This window comes from Apus apus, chromosome 18 (genome assembly GCF_020740795.1).
Source record: "Apus apus isolate bApuApu2 chromosome 18, bApuApu2.pri.cur, whole genome shotgun sequence".
Taxonomy (NCBI): Eukaryota; Metazoa; Chordata; class Aves; order Apodiformes; family Apodidae; genus Apus; species Apus apus.
Genome location: NC_067299.1, coordinates 2,383,746 through 2,397,755, shown reverse-complemented (window position 1 = coordinate 2,397,755; position 14,010 = coordinate 2,383,746). Strand labels below are relative to the sequence as shown.

The 14,010-nt window shown below is 43.9% G+C and overlaps 1 protein-coding gene across 2 annotated transcripts in view; it reads left to right on the top strand.

The window, feature by feature from the left end:
* Window positions 1-787: 787 nt before the first annotated feature.
* The window catches only part of FAM222B (family with sequence similarity 222 member B), a 35,888-nt gene continuing 22,665 nt past the window's right edge, over window positions 788-14,010 (top strand). Inside the window, exon 1 of one of the 2 annotated variants that reach the window (XM_051635918.1) lies at window positions 788-867. The gene's annotated coding sequence lies outside the window, so the exon portion shown is untranslated. The remainder of the gene's footprint in view (window positions 868-14,010) is intronic. The other variant, XM_051635917.1, reaches the window with a different exon arrangement.

Here is a 14,010-nt window from a genome sequence, read left to right as displayed (position 1 = left end):
GATCCACTTTCCTGAGCTGAGTCTTCTGAAGGTTACACCTTGCAGGAGAGAAGCCCAGGTAAGCAAGCTTTGAGGGGGCAGAGGTGTGTCACGGGTAGGAGGACAAGGGGAAGCTGTTTGTGCCCAGCAGGCTTGGGATTACACTGTGCCATCCCAGAGCCTTGTCTTGGGCTTCTTCCAGGTGGGAGAAAGCATGGAGCTGACCACTCAGAGTGGTTACTCCAAGGCCCTGGCCCAGGTTGCCCAGGGAAGCTGTGGCTGCCCCATCCCTGGCAGTGTTGAAGGGCAGGTTGGATGGGGCTTGGAGCAGCCTGGGCTGCTGGGAGGTGTCCCTGCCCATGCAGGGGTGGGACTAGGTGGTCTAAGGGCAACCATCCTGCGGTAGGTCCTATGACCGGTCCTGGGAGGGACAGAAACACTCCAGGCTTGGCAAGCAGTGAACTCTCTTCCCGACACGCTCTTTAATGAGGCTTGCTAATTAGGTTAATTACCACGTTGCAAGTCAGTCGCATGGCTGCAAATTACCGCTTTCCTGAGGCAGGGAGGGCTTTTCATGGACTTGAGGAAGGCGGGGATGTTCGTCGAGGCTTCCTGGGTCCAGACATCCCGGCTGGAGCGTCCTTGTCCCGCTCCCGCCCCGCGGCGCTGCCGCGCTCCCGGGGCCCGCCAGGCGGCGCTGTGGCGCGGCGCTCCCTCCCCACGTGGCGCATGCGCGGTGGGCGGGGCGGCGGTTGGCGGGCAGCGCGCGTGCGCGGGGGCGGCTGGCGCAGCCACCACGGCCGGAGCGGGCGGGGAGCGGCGGGGCCGGCGGGGCCGGTGCGGGCACAGCGGCGGCGGCGCCATGAGGCCCGGGCAGGGGCACCGAGAGTAAGTACGGGGGGGGGGGGTTGAGCGACTCGCTGCTTTCTCACACAGCGGCGGGACCGGCGCGGCCCACCCCCCCCCCCCCCCGCCCCCCCATTGTCCTTCCCGGGTGTCCCCTCCCCCCGCTCTCTGAGGGAACATGAGGTGTTATCGCTGTCGTGACCCTCCTCCTGTCGCGACAGCACGGCGGGGCCGCTCCCGGCAGGCGGCTGAGGGTCGGAACGCCTTCGCCGTCCCCGCGTCCCGTCCCTCGGCCGCCTCCTGGGAGCGGCCCGGCCCGCCCGTCCTCCCCCCTGGGGCCTCCGGAGCTTCCCGGCGCGTCCTTGTGAGGAGCAGGCAGCCCGCCCGGGCCCCTCTCTAACCCCCCGGACCTGCAGCTTGATACACCTTTTTCCCTTGATACCAAATCTCCAGCGGGAAGCGCGATAATACGTCAGGCGTCGCGACAGAGAAATGCCTCTCAGGAACGAGGCGGGGGGGCCGTGGAGGGGAGGTTGCGGTTGCAATGTGCGCGAATCCTTTGTGTAATTCGTCCCCGGGAAAAGTGTCTTTTCGCAAGAGGTGTCGTTAATACGTTTCTCGTCGGTTTTCTTTCCCACCAACCATTTTTCAAGCATGAAGGAAAACTGCAGAGCTTCACTTACCAGTTTTCAGTTCACTCGTGCAAGCAAAAGTACTTAAATGCTTTCGATTATGCAGCATATGATCTTCCCAGAGCAGCACCTGTGAGGGCTTATGGATGTGTTTTACCCTCCTCTTGGTGTCATCTCTAATTGCTGGGTACAAGTTTTAGGATAAAATGCAGACACAGGTTAGTTATTTCAGTAGTAATTCATTGCTCTCACATCTTATCAGAGTCCTGATTATTTTTGATCACATCTAACGCCTCAAGAAAACATCAAGTTCATTTGGAAAACTTTTTACAACGATACTTTTACCTTTTGATTGCACAAACCCAGTTCTTTGTTGCCCCAGAGAACACTCTCCTGGTAAATGAGGTTGAGTTCCCCAGTGATGTCATTTGTGCTGAAGCAACAGTGATGACTTTGTGAGGGAATAAATCCTGGACGTGTCAGGCTTCATGATTTGGTGTGTGTGATGTAGAAACTTTGACTGATTCAGCAGCAGACTGAGAAAATTCTATGTTGGCTGCTACGTAGGCAGGAAGGGAATATAGTGATGAGAGTTGCTTTTTCTTTCAGCACGTGTCTTTCTGTTCAGGTCTTTTCCACCTAAAGAATTTGGACTTTTTAAAAGAGTCTGTTCACTTCAGTAAATACAGGAAGCAGTGGGGAAGGAGACTGTGGAATCATATCACAGATGCTAGAGGTGCAGAGAGCAGGTTATCCAAGCTGGCAGCCTGGGGAATGAAGGATGCAGGGGGAGTGTACAGGTGGGTCTGGTGTCCTGGAAAGCCAGTCCAGAGGGTCAGAAAACTCTGGAGGAAAAAAAAACAGCAGCAACAGAAAGCAAACAGCAGGAAAATAACTGATGGGTAATTTTTAGCAGTGGAAGGTTTGGATCAAAATCAAGTAAAGAGTCAGAACAGAGGGTAAGATTTGCAATGAAAGCTAAGCTTTCGGGGGAAAATGCTTTATAAAAGAAAGGCTTTTTATTTTTTAAATGGTATTTACACTGTGCAGTAGGGTAGGATTTCTGAGGAGAAGAAATTGGAGATTAACCCTTCACTGAGGGAGCTGCAGGTTAAGCCGGAGCTGGAAGATGGGTTGGTGAATAGCCTGTAATTCACAAGCATCACTTCAAATATTTTCAGTATTTCTGAACTATTTTAAGAAGCCATATTGAGTTCAAGCCCAGCCAGCCTGATAGTCTAGAGAGAGGAAGGATGCATATTGCTGGAACAGAAATTAAGCAAAAATAGATAAATCTGACATAATGGATGACAAGGGAAAGATGATTGCTGAAAGATGCTGGCATGCTCTCTGCTCCTTCACGCTTGGCGTGTGTTTTGTTATGCTACATGGCTTTTGAAGTGTAGAAAAAAAGAAAGAAAAAATCCCATTTTGTGCTGACATAAAAGAAAAGGCAGGTGCTTAAATTGTGTTAAGGATCAGCTTTGATAGTGACATTAAATAGTGACCTTAGTTGCAGTTACCCATCTGTCATTTTGTGAACTTCTCAATCGAATAAATAATGTGCTTAGCACCAAATAAATACCCTTTAATAAGATGGTATTTTTGATCCCACTTTCACTTCACATTGCAAACAGATTCACACTTTTTCAGCTTGAGCGCAGCCTGGGGTGCTGTTTCTGTTAATAGCATTAAAAAGATGTTGGAGCATGTCCACATAGTACTGTTTTTTCTTCAAATGTGAAATGAAGGAACTCTTCCATTCTCTGCAACTTGGATATTTGCCTTCATTTAAGTCTTATTTGTATTTGTTTCAAGTTGTCTTCTGATAGGTAATATTTTATATTTACGTTTGCTTCTGGGAACTGTTACCAGCTTGAGAGGCTAAGGAAGGATTTTCTTGAGGACTCAAGCTTCTGTGTTTCCCAGAGCCACCAACTGCTTGTCCCCTCAGCTTGTGTCCTTACCTGCACTTGCTGAAATACCTGAGCATGGGATAGAAACTTCCATTGGTGTTTCCTCCCCAGTCCAGTACTTTTCCTTTTCACCGTAGTTTGTCCGTTCATCTTTATTCTTCGGTTTTGCCCCAACTGCCCCCACCCCAGAGCTTCCCTTGCTGAAATGTTCCATGTCCTGTACATTGGTGGCTCCCTCCTCTTCATTGCCGTGACACTGAGGAGACTTACTGATGGATGCAGATGGGAGATGAAGTCATATCCATTCTGTATTTCTCTTAAGCTCGGTAACTTCCAGGATTCTGGAATTGCTCAGTACACCAGTGAACATAGCCACAGCCTGACTTGTGGGCTTTATCTAACAGGTGATCAGAACTTTTAAATAATTGCTGTAAGAATGTATAGTTCACTGACATATTACACCCAACAGTTGAGTAACAGGTCACTCTGTTGTGTTGTAGACCTGCTGACTCCTCTAGGGCTATTCATGGGGTAGGATGCTCCTGGAGATGAGTAAAGTTTTCACAGCTCTCTGCAGCTGTAACGGAGTGTATCACCCCACTGCTTTCAGTTGTCACCATTTTAAATATTTCCAAACTGGGAAGTTAAGTGAAGAACTTACCTTTTCATTCCTTATGAGGTATCCCATATTCATATTTTCCCTTTGTGTTTTGTGTCTCTTAGCTGTGATGATGTTTGAGCAATTTTTCTTTTAATTGCAAATCATTAGTTTGAATATGAATGCTGAAGTGAGTTTGCCACATTATTCATCTATTTTCTTTCCAAAAACACTGCTTTCCAAATTCTGATTCAGCTGCTGAGGAACAGAGCTCTCAAGAAAGCATTCTGCTGAGTGGCATCCAGAAAAGTTGTTTTTAACTTTGCCCAAAGATGTTTTTCCAGTGGGTTGTATTCCTCAAAAGCTAAGCTGACTATCCCAAAGAGGAGTAGCTGCTGGGCCTTGGTTATGCCTACACCTGGAGCTAACGGAACCTGGTGTGTTCCTGGGCTGCTGCTTGCCATGTTTTTAGTAATTTGATTTAAATGAGTGTTTAAAAAAAACCTGCAGTGCTGACTGTGGCCTGTGGCTGATCCACCTTCATGGGCCCTGTAGACTCTTTTCCCTTAAATTGGTACATTCTGTCTGGGTGTTTCTTCATGCCTCCCTGCTCATTTTGTGTTTGCTGTGTTGTTGCTATAATTATTCCCCCATTGTGACCAGGAATTAAGCAAAGTTTACATATTCCCATTGCTCAACATGTTTATACTGCATTTGAAGATTAGTTCAAGTTTCCAGGGATCATGAAGAATATTGTGATATTACAGCATTGGAATAATTTCACCAGAATGTAGTTTGGCTGCAGTCTGGTTGTAGTAGGGAATAGTGGGGGTGTGTTACTTGGGGTGTGCTGGGATGAAGACTGAGAGAGATTTTTAATTTCAGTTTTCAAATCCCTGAGCCTTTGGATGGTGATGTGCTTGGAATGTGTGGAGCAGTTGAGCTGAACATCTGAGTTATTGATGTACTTAGAGATAAGTGAACTGCTCCAGGCTTTTAAATAGATGCATTGATGGGTATTCTATAGGGAAATGTGTTAGAAAACAGGTTTTCTGTAAATGCAGCTCATCTTGAGACAAACCTGTAAGTAAAATTCTGTTGAATTAGATGATGGATCCTGCTTCCAGCAGGAATGGGCTCTCTAGCATCTTTGGTGTGCAGTGAGTGAGAAGGTTTTTTATTTTCTTACGATGTCTGTAGTAATGTGATGCAGAAAAGGTGAACCATGAAAGTGAAGCTATTTTTAGGATTTAAGAAAAAAAAAGGAACAGTCAAAAGTGATCTACCAAGTGATACGTTGCTGACGTCTGTAATGCAGCCAACCCAATTAAGGTGCTGTATATTGTTTCCAGCAGGATTCTGATTGTTTCTAATTTGGGAGCCATGTGAGAGCAAGTGGAAATAGGTGAAACGACACGCTTTGCAATTTGGGCTGGATCTAGTATCCAGTTGCTTTCTGTCATTTTGCTTCTCACACTTGGGCAAATCTCCCTGTCCTGTGCTCCACGCCTAAGATGGTAGCCACGTGTGGCCTCCCCCAGGTGATTCCTTCCTGTATGGTGAGTGTGTGATTCCTGGCAGAGAAAGATTGCTGCTGTAGGGAAACCACAAGGCAATGGAAGAGAAAAAAAAATTGCATGTTTTTACGTGGTAAAGTGTTGTCTAAGTCAGTGTTCAGTGCTGTGGATTATTTTCATTTCCTGACCCCGGTGTATCCTTTGCTGCATCCTGCTCTCCCTCTTGCCTTCATGTTGTGTGCATCTCAGAGGACTTGGATATCCCAGTCCTGCCCTTTCCTGTGGCTGCTGCCTTGCCACTCATTCTTTTCCTTTCTGTTGGCAATTTCTGCATGCAAAAAAGCCTTGAAAAAATGTTGTACAATTACTGTCCTGAGCCAATACTGAGTACATTTATAGTTTAAATTATGTTGGATGGAAATAGCATTGTATGAGCCTTTTTTTTTTTTTAAAAAAAAAAAAAGACACGGATGCTCCCACTCTCCAAAGTAAACTTCCTCCCCTGCTAATCTTTTTTCAAATCTGGAATGGAAAAAACATACATTTTTAACATCTGGAAAGGGGAGCCCTTCATGCCTACTTATTATTCCTCTCTCCACTGTTGCTCTTTGTTCATCCTTCTCTTCTGTCACTGTTTTCCTTAGTTTTTGGTCCTCTAAGCTGGAGGAATATTGCATGCATTGGCTTCATTGTGGGCACGGAAAGTTGGGTATTTGCTTGGCCTTCCAGCTCATCAGTCTGTTCTGATTCTGGGTTGTTGTTTTTGGTTTTTTCCTTCAGCTACAGAAAAGCCCTCAACTTTTGCCTACAAAGGGTAATGTGTTCCTGGAGCTGGTAATTCATGCATCCTTTGACTTTAAATTGTTCACAACTATGCTGAGCATTTGTGAATGAGCATGGAGGAAAATCAATACATGAAAAGGCCAGAGCAGGCAAGGGGAAACAGCTCTTGCAGTGCCTTGCTCCTGGTCACACCATTGTCTGATTTTTAGTTTTCCTGTGACTGAACTCTTCATTGTTTAAATTTAGAATTGGCTTGTTTTGGAACAAGTCACTTTAAAGATCGTTTCCAGAAGATTTGTGTGTAATTCAATCCCATTCAGGTTTGCTGCTCTGCTGCTCTGATCTGGGTTTAGCTTATTAGGAAGCCTTTCATACCTTTTCCATTCTCTATTTCTACTCATTGGCAAGGTACAATTTTTAGAGTTACTGTTTCATTAGAATAGCTTGAATGTTTAAAATATGTAACTTCAATTTCTCTGATCTCATTAGTGATTGTTATTTCAGCACTCCAGAAATGCAATGCACATACTTGAAAATTATCCTGAATAATATATTTAATGTTTCTGATGTGTATTCTCTCATATTTACTATTAATTTTCAGTAAAGTTTCATTTAATATTTCAGGGCATCTTCTTACTTACAGGTTAGCACTGAGTGAAGCTGCCAATGAAGAAGCACAAGAACATTGCAACCACTTAAATAAAAGTTGAGGCAGGAAAGAATTAAGATTTTACATACTTCCATCTAGTGTGCATGGGGGATACTGCATCCATGGTTAAAATCCCAGCCATGCTCCCAATAGTTCCAGTTGGGCAAGGATTATCTCATCCTTTCGTCTTGGTTAAGCAGTTCTGGCTAAAAAACTGTCTAGGATCCCAGGGCTGACAGATTTTAGCTCTGTGTGGTTGTAGCTTTGTGATGTCCCTAAAATGGCGACACACAAAGTTTAAGAAAAATCACCTTTCGCTGTGTGACATTAATACACTCCTCCAGAGTGTTCTGCTCTATTTACTTGTCATTCTGTGGTAGAATTTCAGCTCCTTGATTTATGAATTATTGCTATTGAAATAAAATTAAAGTGGCTGTTGAGTTATTTAAGAGCCAATTAAATGTCATTTTGTTCTGATGTAACATTTCCAAAGAAAGTGCATAAACCCAGTTTGTGGAGGAAAGTTAGATCAAAAAAGGTTTAGTATTTATTTTTTATAATCTGGGCTTTAGCTTGACTTGCCAAATAAAATCCATTGCAATCTCACAGCAGTGAGCTGAGATGTTAGAAGTTACTCTATATAAGAAAATAAAACAGTTTTGGTGTTGTCAGTGATCCTGTATCAACCTCTAGCTGTGGATGCTGGTTGGAGAATGTATTCAATGAGGAGAAATTAATTTATCTTGTTTGCAACACTTTTGCAGAATATAGTTTATCTACTAGGCTTTGGTGACTTTCAAAGGTAGAAATGAGGGGTCTCCTGTGACTAAGGTTTCTCACATTGTGGGCTGTACTGTCTGAAGGGATCAGCGTTCATATTAGTTGAGTTCCCAGTATCAGAACATGCTAATTACTGCGTGGTCCCTGCTCGGGGTGGGGAGGAGATGCTCAGGCCAAGATATTTGGAGAAATGCTGCCCAAGGACCCTGAGTGGTTTGTGCAGGACAGAGACACATTGTTGTGTGGTGCTGGGGAGCTGAGTTCACTCTTGATCATGTAGTAGGGTCAGGAGATGCCAAAAAGCTAAAGGGACCAGAAAATACCCTACTGAGCCTTACAGCCCTGTGTTTTGTTAGCAATGAATAACAGCCAGTGGAAAATGAGCAGGGACTTTTCATTATGTGTGGCAATTAAAATGTATCTCTTGATTGTGCCATTTCTTATTAGGGGAAATGACTGTGCCAATCCCAGTTTTATTTTGACAATTTAACATAATATACAGTGTCTTCTGTGGGTTGGGAGGTTGCTGAAGCTATTTCAATATTAAGGGTCTGGTGTGCCTTATTTTTTATTAAAAATAAATCATATTGATGCAGATATGATTTGGTTTCTAACTAGACAAGCCTGCACTCGCCTGCTCTGAGTTTGTGGCGTCTGTCTCTGACAAGATCACAGATAGGGAGAAAATGATTTATTTTAGTTTCCAGTTCTTAGATTAAACTCTGGTTTTGTGCAGATGGCACTGAAAGGATAACACATAGCTCAGATAAATGTGTATAAAGCACTGTATATTTGTACCAGAATCCAAATCTTCAGCACATCAGTAATACTTAGATTTATGCTACTATGGTACTAGCCTGGGTTCTTTTCAGCAGATAGAATTAATTGCCATGTGTAGAGGTCTGTGGGTTTGGTGTACTCTGGTCTGGCTGCTCCCTGCATCTTGGTACCCCAAAGAGCTGTTGGGAGTTGTCTGGTGGATATTGGAGAATGTTTAGGGGTTTTTGGATGGAAAACATTCAAGATGGTGCAGAGCAGGAATGTGAGGGTGCTTGGCTCTTTGGAGAGGGCTGGAGCTGGTACAGCCATTTGGGGGGTACCTGCTTCTCCACCAAGGTCTTTCATAAAATGCTTTAGTAGAGCATAATAAAGAGAATTCAGATAGTTGCCCTAATTATAAATAAATGTTTACTAAACAACATTATCAGATTTAAAATGTTTTAGGAATAGTTATTAGTCGTTCAGTCTCATTTGGTGAAGGGAGCCTTGTCTCGATGGGGGGCTGCCATTTTAATGCTTCCTGGCAGGAGGCCTATTTTGATCATGCAAATTAGGTTGGGAAAAGTAGGCTAAGGCATTAAAAAAGTAGGAGACATCATGAAATTTAAAATTTTTTAAGGTGACTCTTTTTCTAATTCTTAACATTTTTGTTACCATTGATAATGTTATGTCACTTTTATTTTCCTCAGTTCTCACATCCTCATCCCTTAACATTGACAACCTCAGTGCCTTGCTCTTGCATCCACTGCTCAAAATGGAAGCTATAGTCCAGTGGCTGTTGTATTCCCAGCAAGGTGTTTGGAAATATTGCCACGTGGTGTGTTTTGTGGTATAATTAGAAATGCAGATACAGACTTTTTTGTTGCACCGTGGTTAATTTTTTCTTTTCTGGTAACATTAATAGAGACTGAAGGTTAAACTTATGTAAACTCTGGGTATTTGCAGGATGCTTGTTGGGAAGAGGATTAATTCTGACAGTGAGAAAGGGCAACACATGCCCATGGGAGAGGATCAGAGCCACGGGCCTCAAGGCTGGCTCCCAAGTGATGAGGTACTGTGGTTTTCACCAGGGTGATCTCAATGAGTTCCACCTTCCCAATCAGTGTCTGGCATGGGGCCATGGGGCCCTGCTGAAGTTGTGGGGAAGAGTCCCCCACTACCCATCCTGGCCAGCACGTGGATCCCTGGGCCACCATCCTGCAGAAACCCTGCAGCCCATCCTTCAAATCCTGCTCCTCCCAGCAATGAGCGTGTCAGCAAAATAACTGCCTCTGCCTGCCGGCTCACAAGCTTAATTTAATCCTATTAATTTTTAATTGAAAATTAATATTAAGCTAGCATATTTCTAATGTGACTTTGCCTGTGAGCAGAAAGACCCCTGGTTTCTGTGTGCTTTGGAGGAGAAGAGTGTTGGATCCTGCAGGAGCAAGACCCTTGTGGCAGAGCTGGCAGCCAGAGCAACATGGGGCTTTTTGCTGGGGGACATGTAGGGCTGTCACCTTCAGCAAACACAGTGGTAGTGCCCTGTTCCACTTCAGCGATCACAAATGATGGTTGGATTTCAAATGTATACATCTAAAAGTAGCGCTTGGTGGCGGGGTGTTGTGTGCTGTGCTGCTTGGATAAACTGAGGGGAACAGGGGATTTCCACCCAGTGTGTGCAACAAGTGTATTGTGTGTCGATTAGCACGGAGCTGACCTGACCTGGTGTCTAGTGGAAAGTGCCAAGGGCTGAATACCAATTTTGTGAGGACTTCGGTAAATATTAATTTAATCTGTTTAAGGTCTTCGTTGATGGAAAAAAAGGATATTTTTAATTGCTGCTTTCAGTAGGAGCTAATGAAGGAAAGTTGTGCTGGAGATGGAGAGTTTGTACACAGCCACCCAACTGTGGCTTTTGATGTTCTGTAGCCTCCAAAACTGTAAATTTGAAACAGGAAGGTCTGCTCTGTGAGTTGATGGTATCTTTCTCGTTAAGATAGATTCTGGGAAAGTAACTTGAATTCCTTAGCTCTTGCAACCCTTTTTAATTGTTTTTTCTCACAACCTTAGCCTGATCTTATTGTGCGAGTAATTGTTGCATCATATTTGCTTTATTCTCTCTACTGGGAAGTCAGATAATTGCTTTATATTTTTTAATGGGAAGTGTTTGGAAAGCCTCTTGCCTCTGAGATGCAGGTGAGCAGTGCAGTGACTGTTGCAGCACTTGCTTTTCTCCCAGCTTTTCTGGAGCTTGACAGGCAGTGAGCAGGAGAAGGGAGGCATGGATGGGTTGGCACCTTCTCTTGAACTCATCACCAGCCATAAAGTTACTCAGTGTTTTAATCTCCACCATAAAAGTAAAGCCACCAGTTCTGTTGAACCTTGTATTTACGTGTATCTCATCTGCAGGAATACTCAGCCAGACTTACCTTATGAAGTAGTATTATAGAGTATTAATTATTCATGGTCAGTTAAATTATTCTTTCTTGCATATTTAATTGCAATGGCATGCTGTATGTCACAGTGATTTCCCCGAAGAACTGCACACCAAAGGAGAACCGTTCAGGTATATAGTATTAAATATGTCCCTGATAATCTTTTTACCTAAATTTTGGAGCAGAATGGAATGTTATCAGATGTTTCTTGCAGGGAAACGATTATGCAAAATCATGATTTCACTTAATCTTTTTAGCAAAATTCTTCAAGCTGTAATAGCTGGTTTGATTTTCAGTGCTGACATTTATGTTGTCTTGCTTATTTCATAAGAAAAAAATGCTTAATGGGAGGGAGGAGGTGACTTTTGTTTTCTTCTCTGAAGGGGGAACCTCTATCAAAGTCTTTCAAAGTGTCAATCGATTCCTTCCACAAGATGAAGGAAGGGAATAAGATTTTTATTGAGTTTTTTTCAGTGATCAGAATAGCAATACCAAATGCTTGTGTGATTAAGTTTTGTGGGTTTTTTTTAACAACTGGGATGGGCTCTTAGTGCTTGATGTGAAAAAATATTGGAGACACAGGAACTGCAGATGCATTCACAATTTGATTCGCATTGCCCTCCTCCTAGAGCTGTTTCACGCTTGTAAGGCACTTGGTGAAACTGAATCCCTCGTGTTTGTAGAGCAGGATTGTTCTCTGAGATTTACTGTAGGAGTTTAAACTTCTGAAAAATCTGTTTACAATGTGTCTGAACCAGAGGATAGAGGACACAGTAGAGACTGTTATCTGTTTACTGCTTGGATAAGGAGGTGGAATAGATTGCTGGCCTGTTTCTGAACTCTCCTTAATGAATGGTTGCTAGGCAAATTGCATCTCAATCAGCTTAATCCTCAAGATGTCATTTACAGGTCTGCTCTTTGTGAGGGCCAGAACCGTGTGCTTTCAAACTGCACAGGCCAGAAATTGCTAGCAAAGCAGCTTAGAATAGCTCGTTCAAAAATTCAGTGTACATGTGTTGCTGAGCTGCCCAATTTAAAGTGCCTGTTGTCGCAGAGCCGGCATTGCGTGGCCATGCACCAGATGAGGCATTGGGTGGTAGACAGGAGGCAACAGCATCCTTAGCACTCTCTCTGGATCAGCACAGCACACATCCTGATGGTTTTTTGGCGCTGGATTAATGTGAGGGAATACGTTTTTAAATGGGGACTACACCGCTGACCTGATGAAAGGTATTTCTGTTTTGACTGAGTTCACTCAGAGCCTGGTATGATTTCGGGGTTTATAGTGGGATGTGATTAACTTTGGCAAACAGGTGAAAATGGGAAGTGATGTTACCTGTCAGGGGACAGGGAACTGGGGCTGGCCTTTGGGAGAGATCTCTGATGAGGAGAGGACACAGGCTGGTCACCTGCCTCTGGGTGGATGGACTTTCTCCTGCAGCATCAGGAGAGAGGCATTTAATTGCATACACTGGTATGTGTGTTGCTTACATACATTTGGCTCATGATTTAGTCCAAAGGAAAGTTTCCTAACATAGTTAAGCTTTAACAGTCTCTTTGTAAAGAAAGATAACATACTTGTTTTTATTGGTTTCCCATGACAGTGGTTAATCTTGTTGCAGGCAGAGCATTGTTCTTTGCATGGCTGCACCTTCCTTTCCTTTGAAATAAATCCTCTGTGAATGCTGTATGTCATGACAGTGAACACTGAAAGGCAAACTGGAAAAGACTGGACTTGTTGAATGCTAAAGACATTTTAGAACTGTTTGTGGTCCCTGTGTGCTGATATGAAATGTCCTTCATATGGCACAGTTATTAAAATTTAGAGCACGGTATGTGAACTTTGCAGTGCTTGCATAGTTTGGATGTGTGCTGCTTTTGTGTTACTCCAAAATAGTGTTACAATTTTAAAAAGAGATTGTATTAAAATGTGGAGAGCCTCTCCAACTAAAGCATAAATAAAGTATTCCACCTTAGTCACCAGTAAAATGACAGTGGTGCTTGCATCTTTATGCTGTAGATGGGAAGAAGACTGTCGAACAGAAGAATTTGTGATCAGAGAGTGCTTTTCATGCAAATGAAGATTTTATTACATGCTGCTGAATCAGGGGCTTGTGTAGCGAGAACAGCACAGAAGTGATAAGATCACTTTGTCATAGCTTGAAATTTTGCCCAGCATGTCTTTCAGATCGCTGAAATGGGCAAGAAACGCTCTTGTTAAGGGCGCAGCAGTAACTGATCTAATATTTTGGGGGCAGGGCTTTTTCTTCATGGCATGGGCTGTCTGTGGTGATCTGCCACATGTCCACAGCCTTGATTTCAAAGCAATGAGGAACTGCAACATGTAGGTGACCCAGGGTAGCAGCAGAGTCACAAAAGCTGCTGTTCCTGGTGGGATCCCATTTCTACTCTTGCCTGGACAGGTACAGAATCTACTCTCTGCTCAAGCCAGGATCCATTAGCATTGGTTAGAGCAGAGTTGTCCCTCGTCTGGCTGGGATGGGCTTTTTTGCCTGCTCTGGAGTTGTGCAGGGACTCTGCACACGCTGCAAGGCTATGTTTTCCTGCAAAGGGCTCCCATCCAGGACTGGCTCTGTTGGTTTTCCTTTTGTACTTGCTAGCTAATATCGTCTTCCCCATGTCCTTCTTTCATGGTTAGAACCGGTTTGGTTTAATGAGGACTATTGTTGCCAAAAAGTGACTGGATATATGTGGTGGAATAGGCATCTAAATCTTCCCCTGCAGATGGGTAGTGTTCAGCATCCTGATGTGACCTTGGTGAAAGTTCTCCAATGTGCTACTCTCCCTCTTTATCATCCTTGCTGTGTAGCAGCTTTCCTTACAGAAAAGTGTCTGAGCTATTGGAAATCTGTCCCGTCTTCCTCTCTCTGGAGACATTGTCAGCATAACACCCAAGCTGCTTAGATTGACACCTGAATATTCTGCTTTTGCACAATCAGGAGGCATTCAGTGAGTAGTGAAATGAGAAGTTGAAGATTTAGAACTGACATTTTTAGATGCTTTTCAGTGCATAATTTTGAATAGTCTTGTTGAGGAAGGTGGAAGTCTTCTTTCACATGAGATGCCTCTGTGTGTGTGTCTTGAGCATCCAT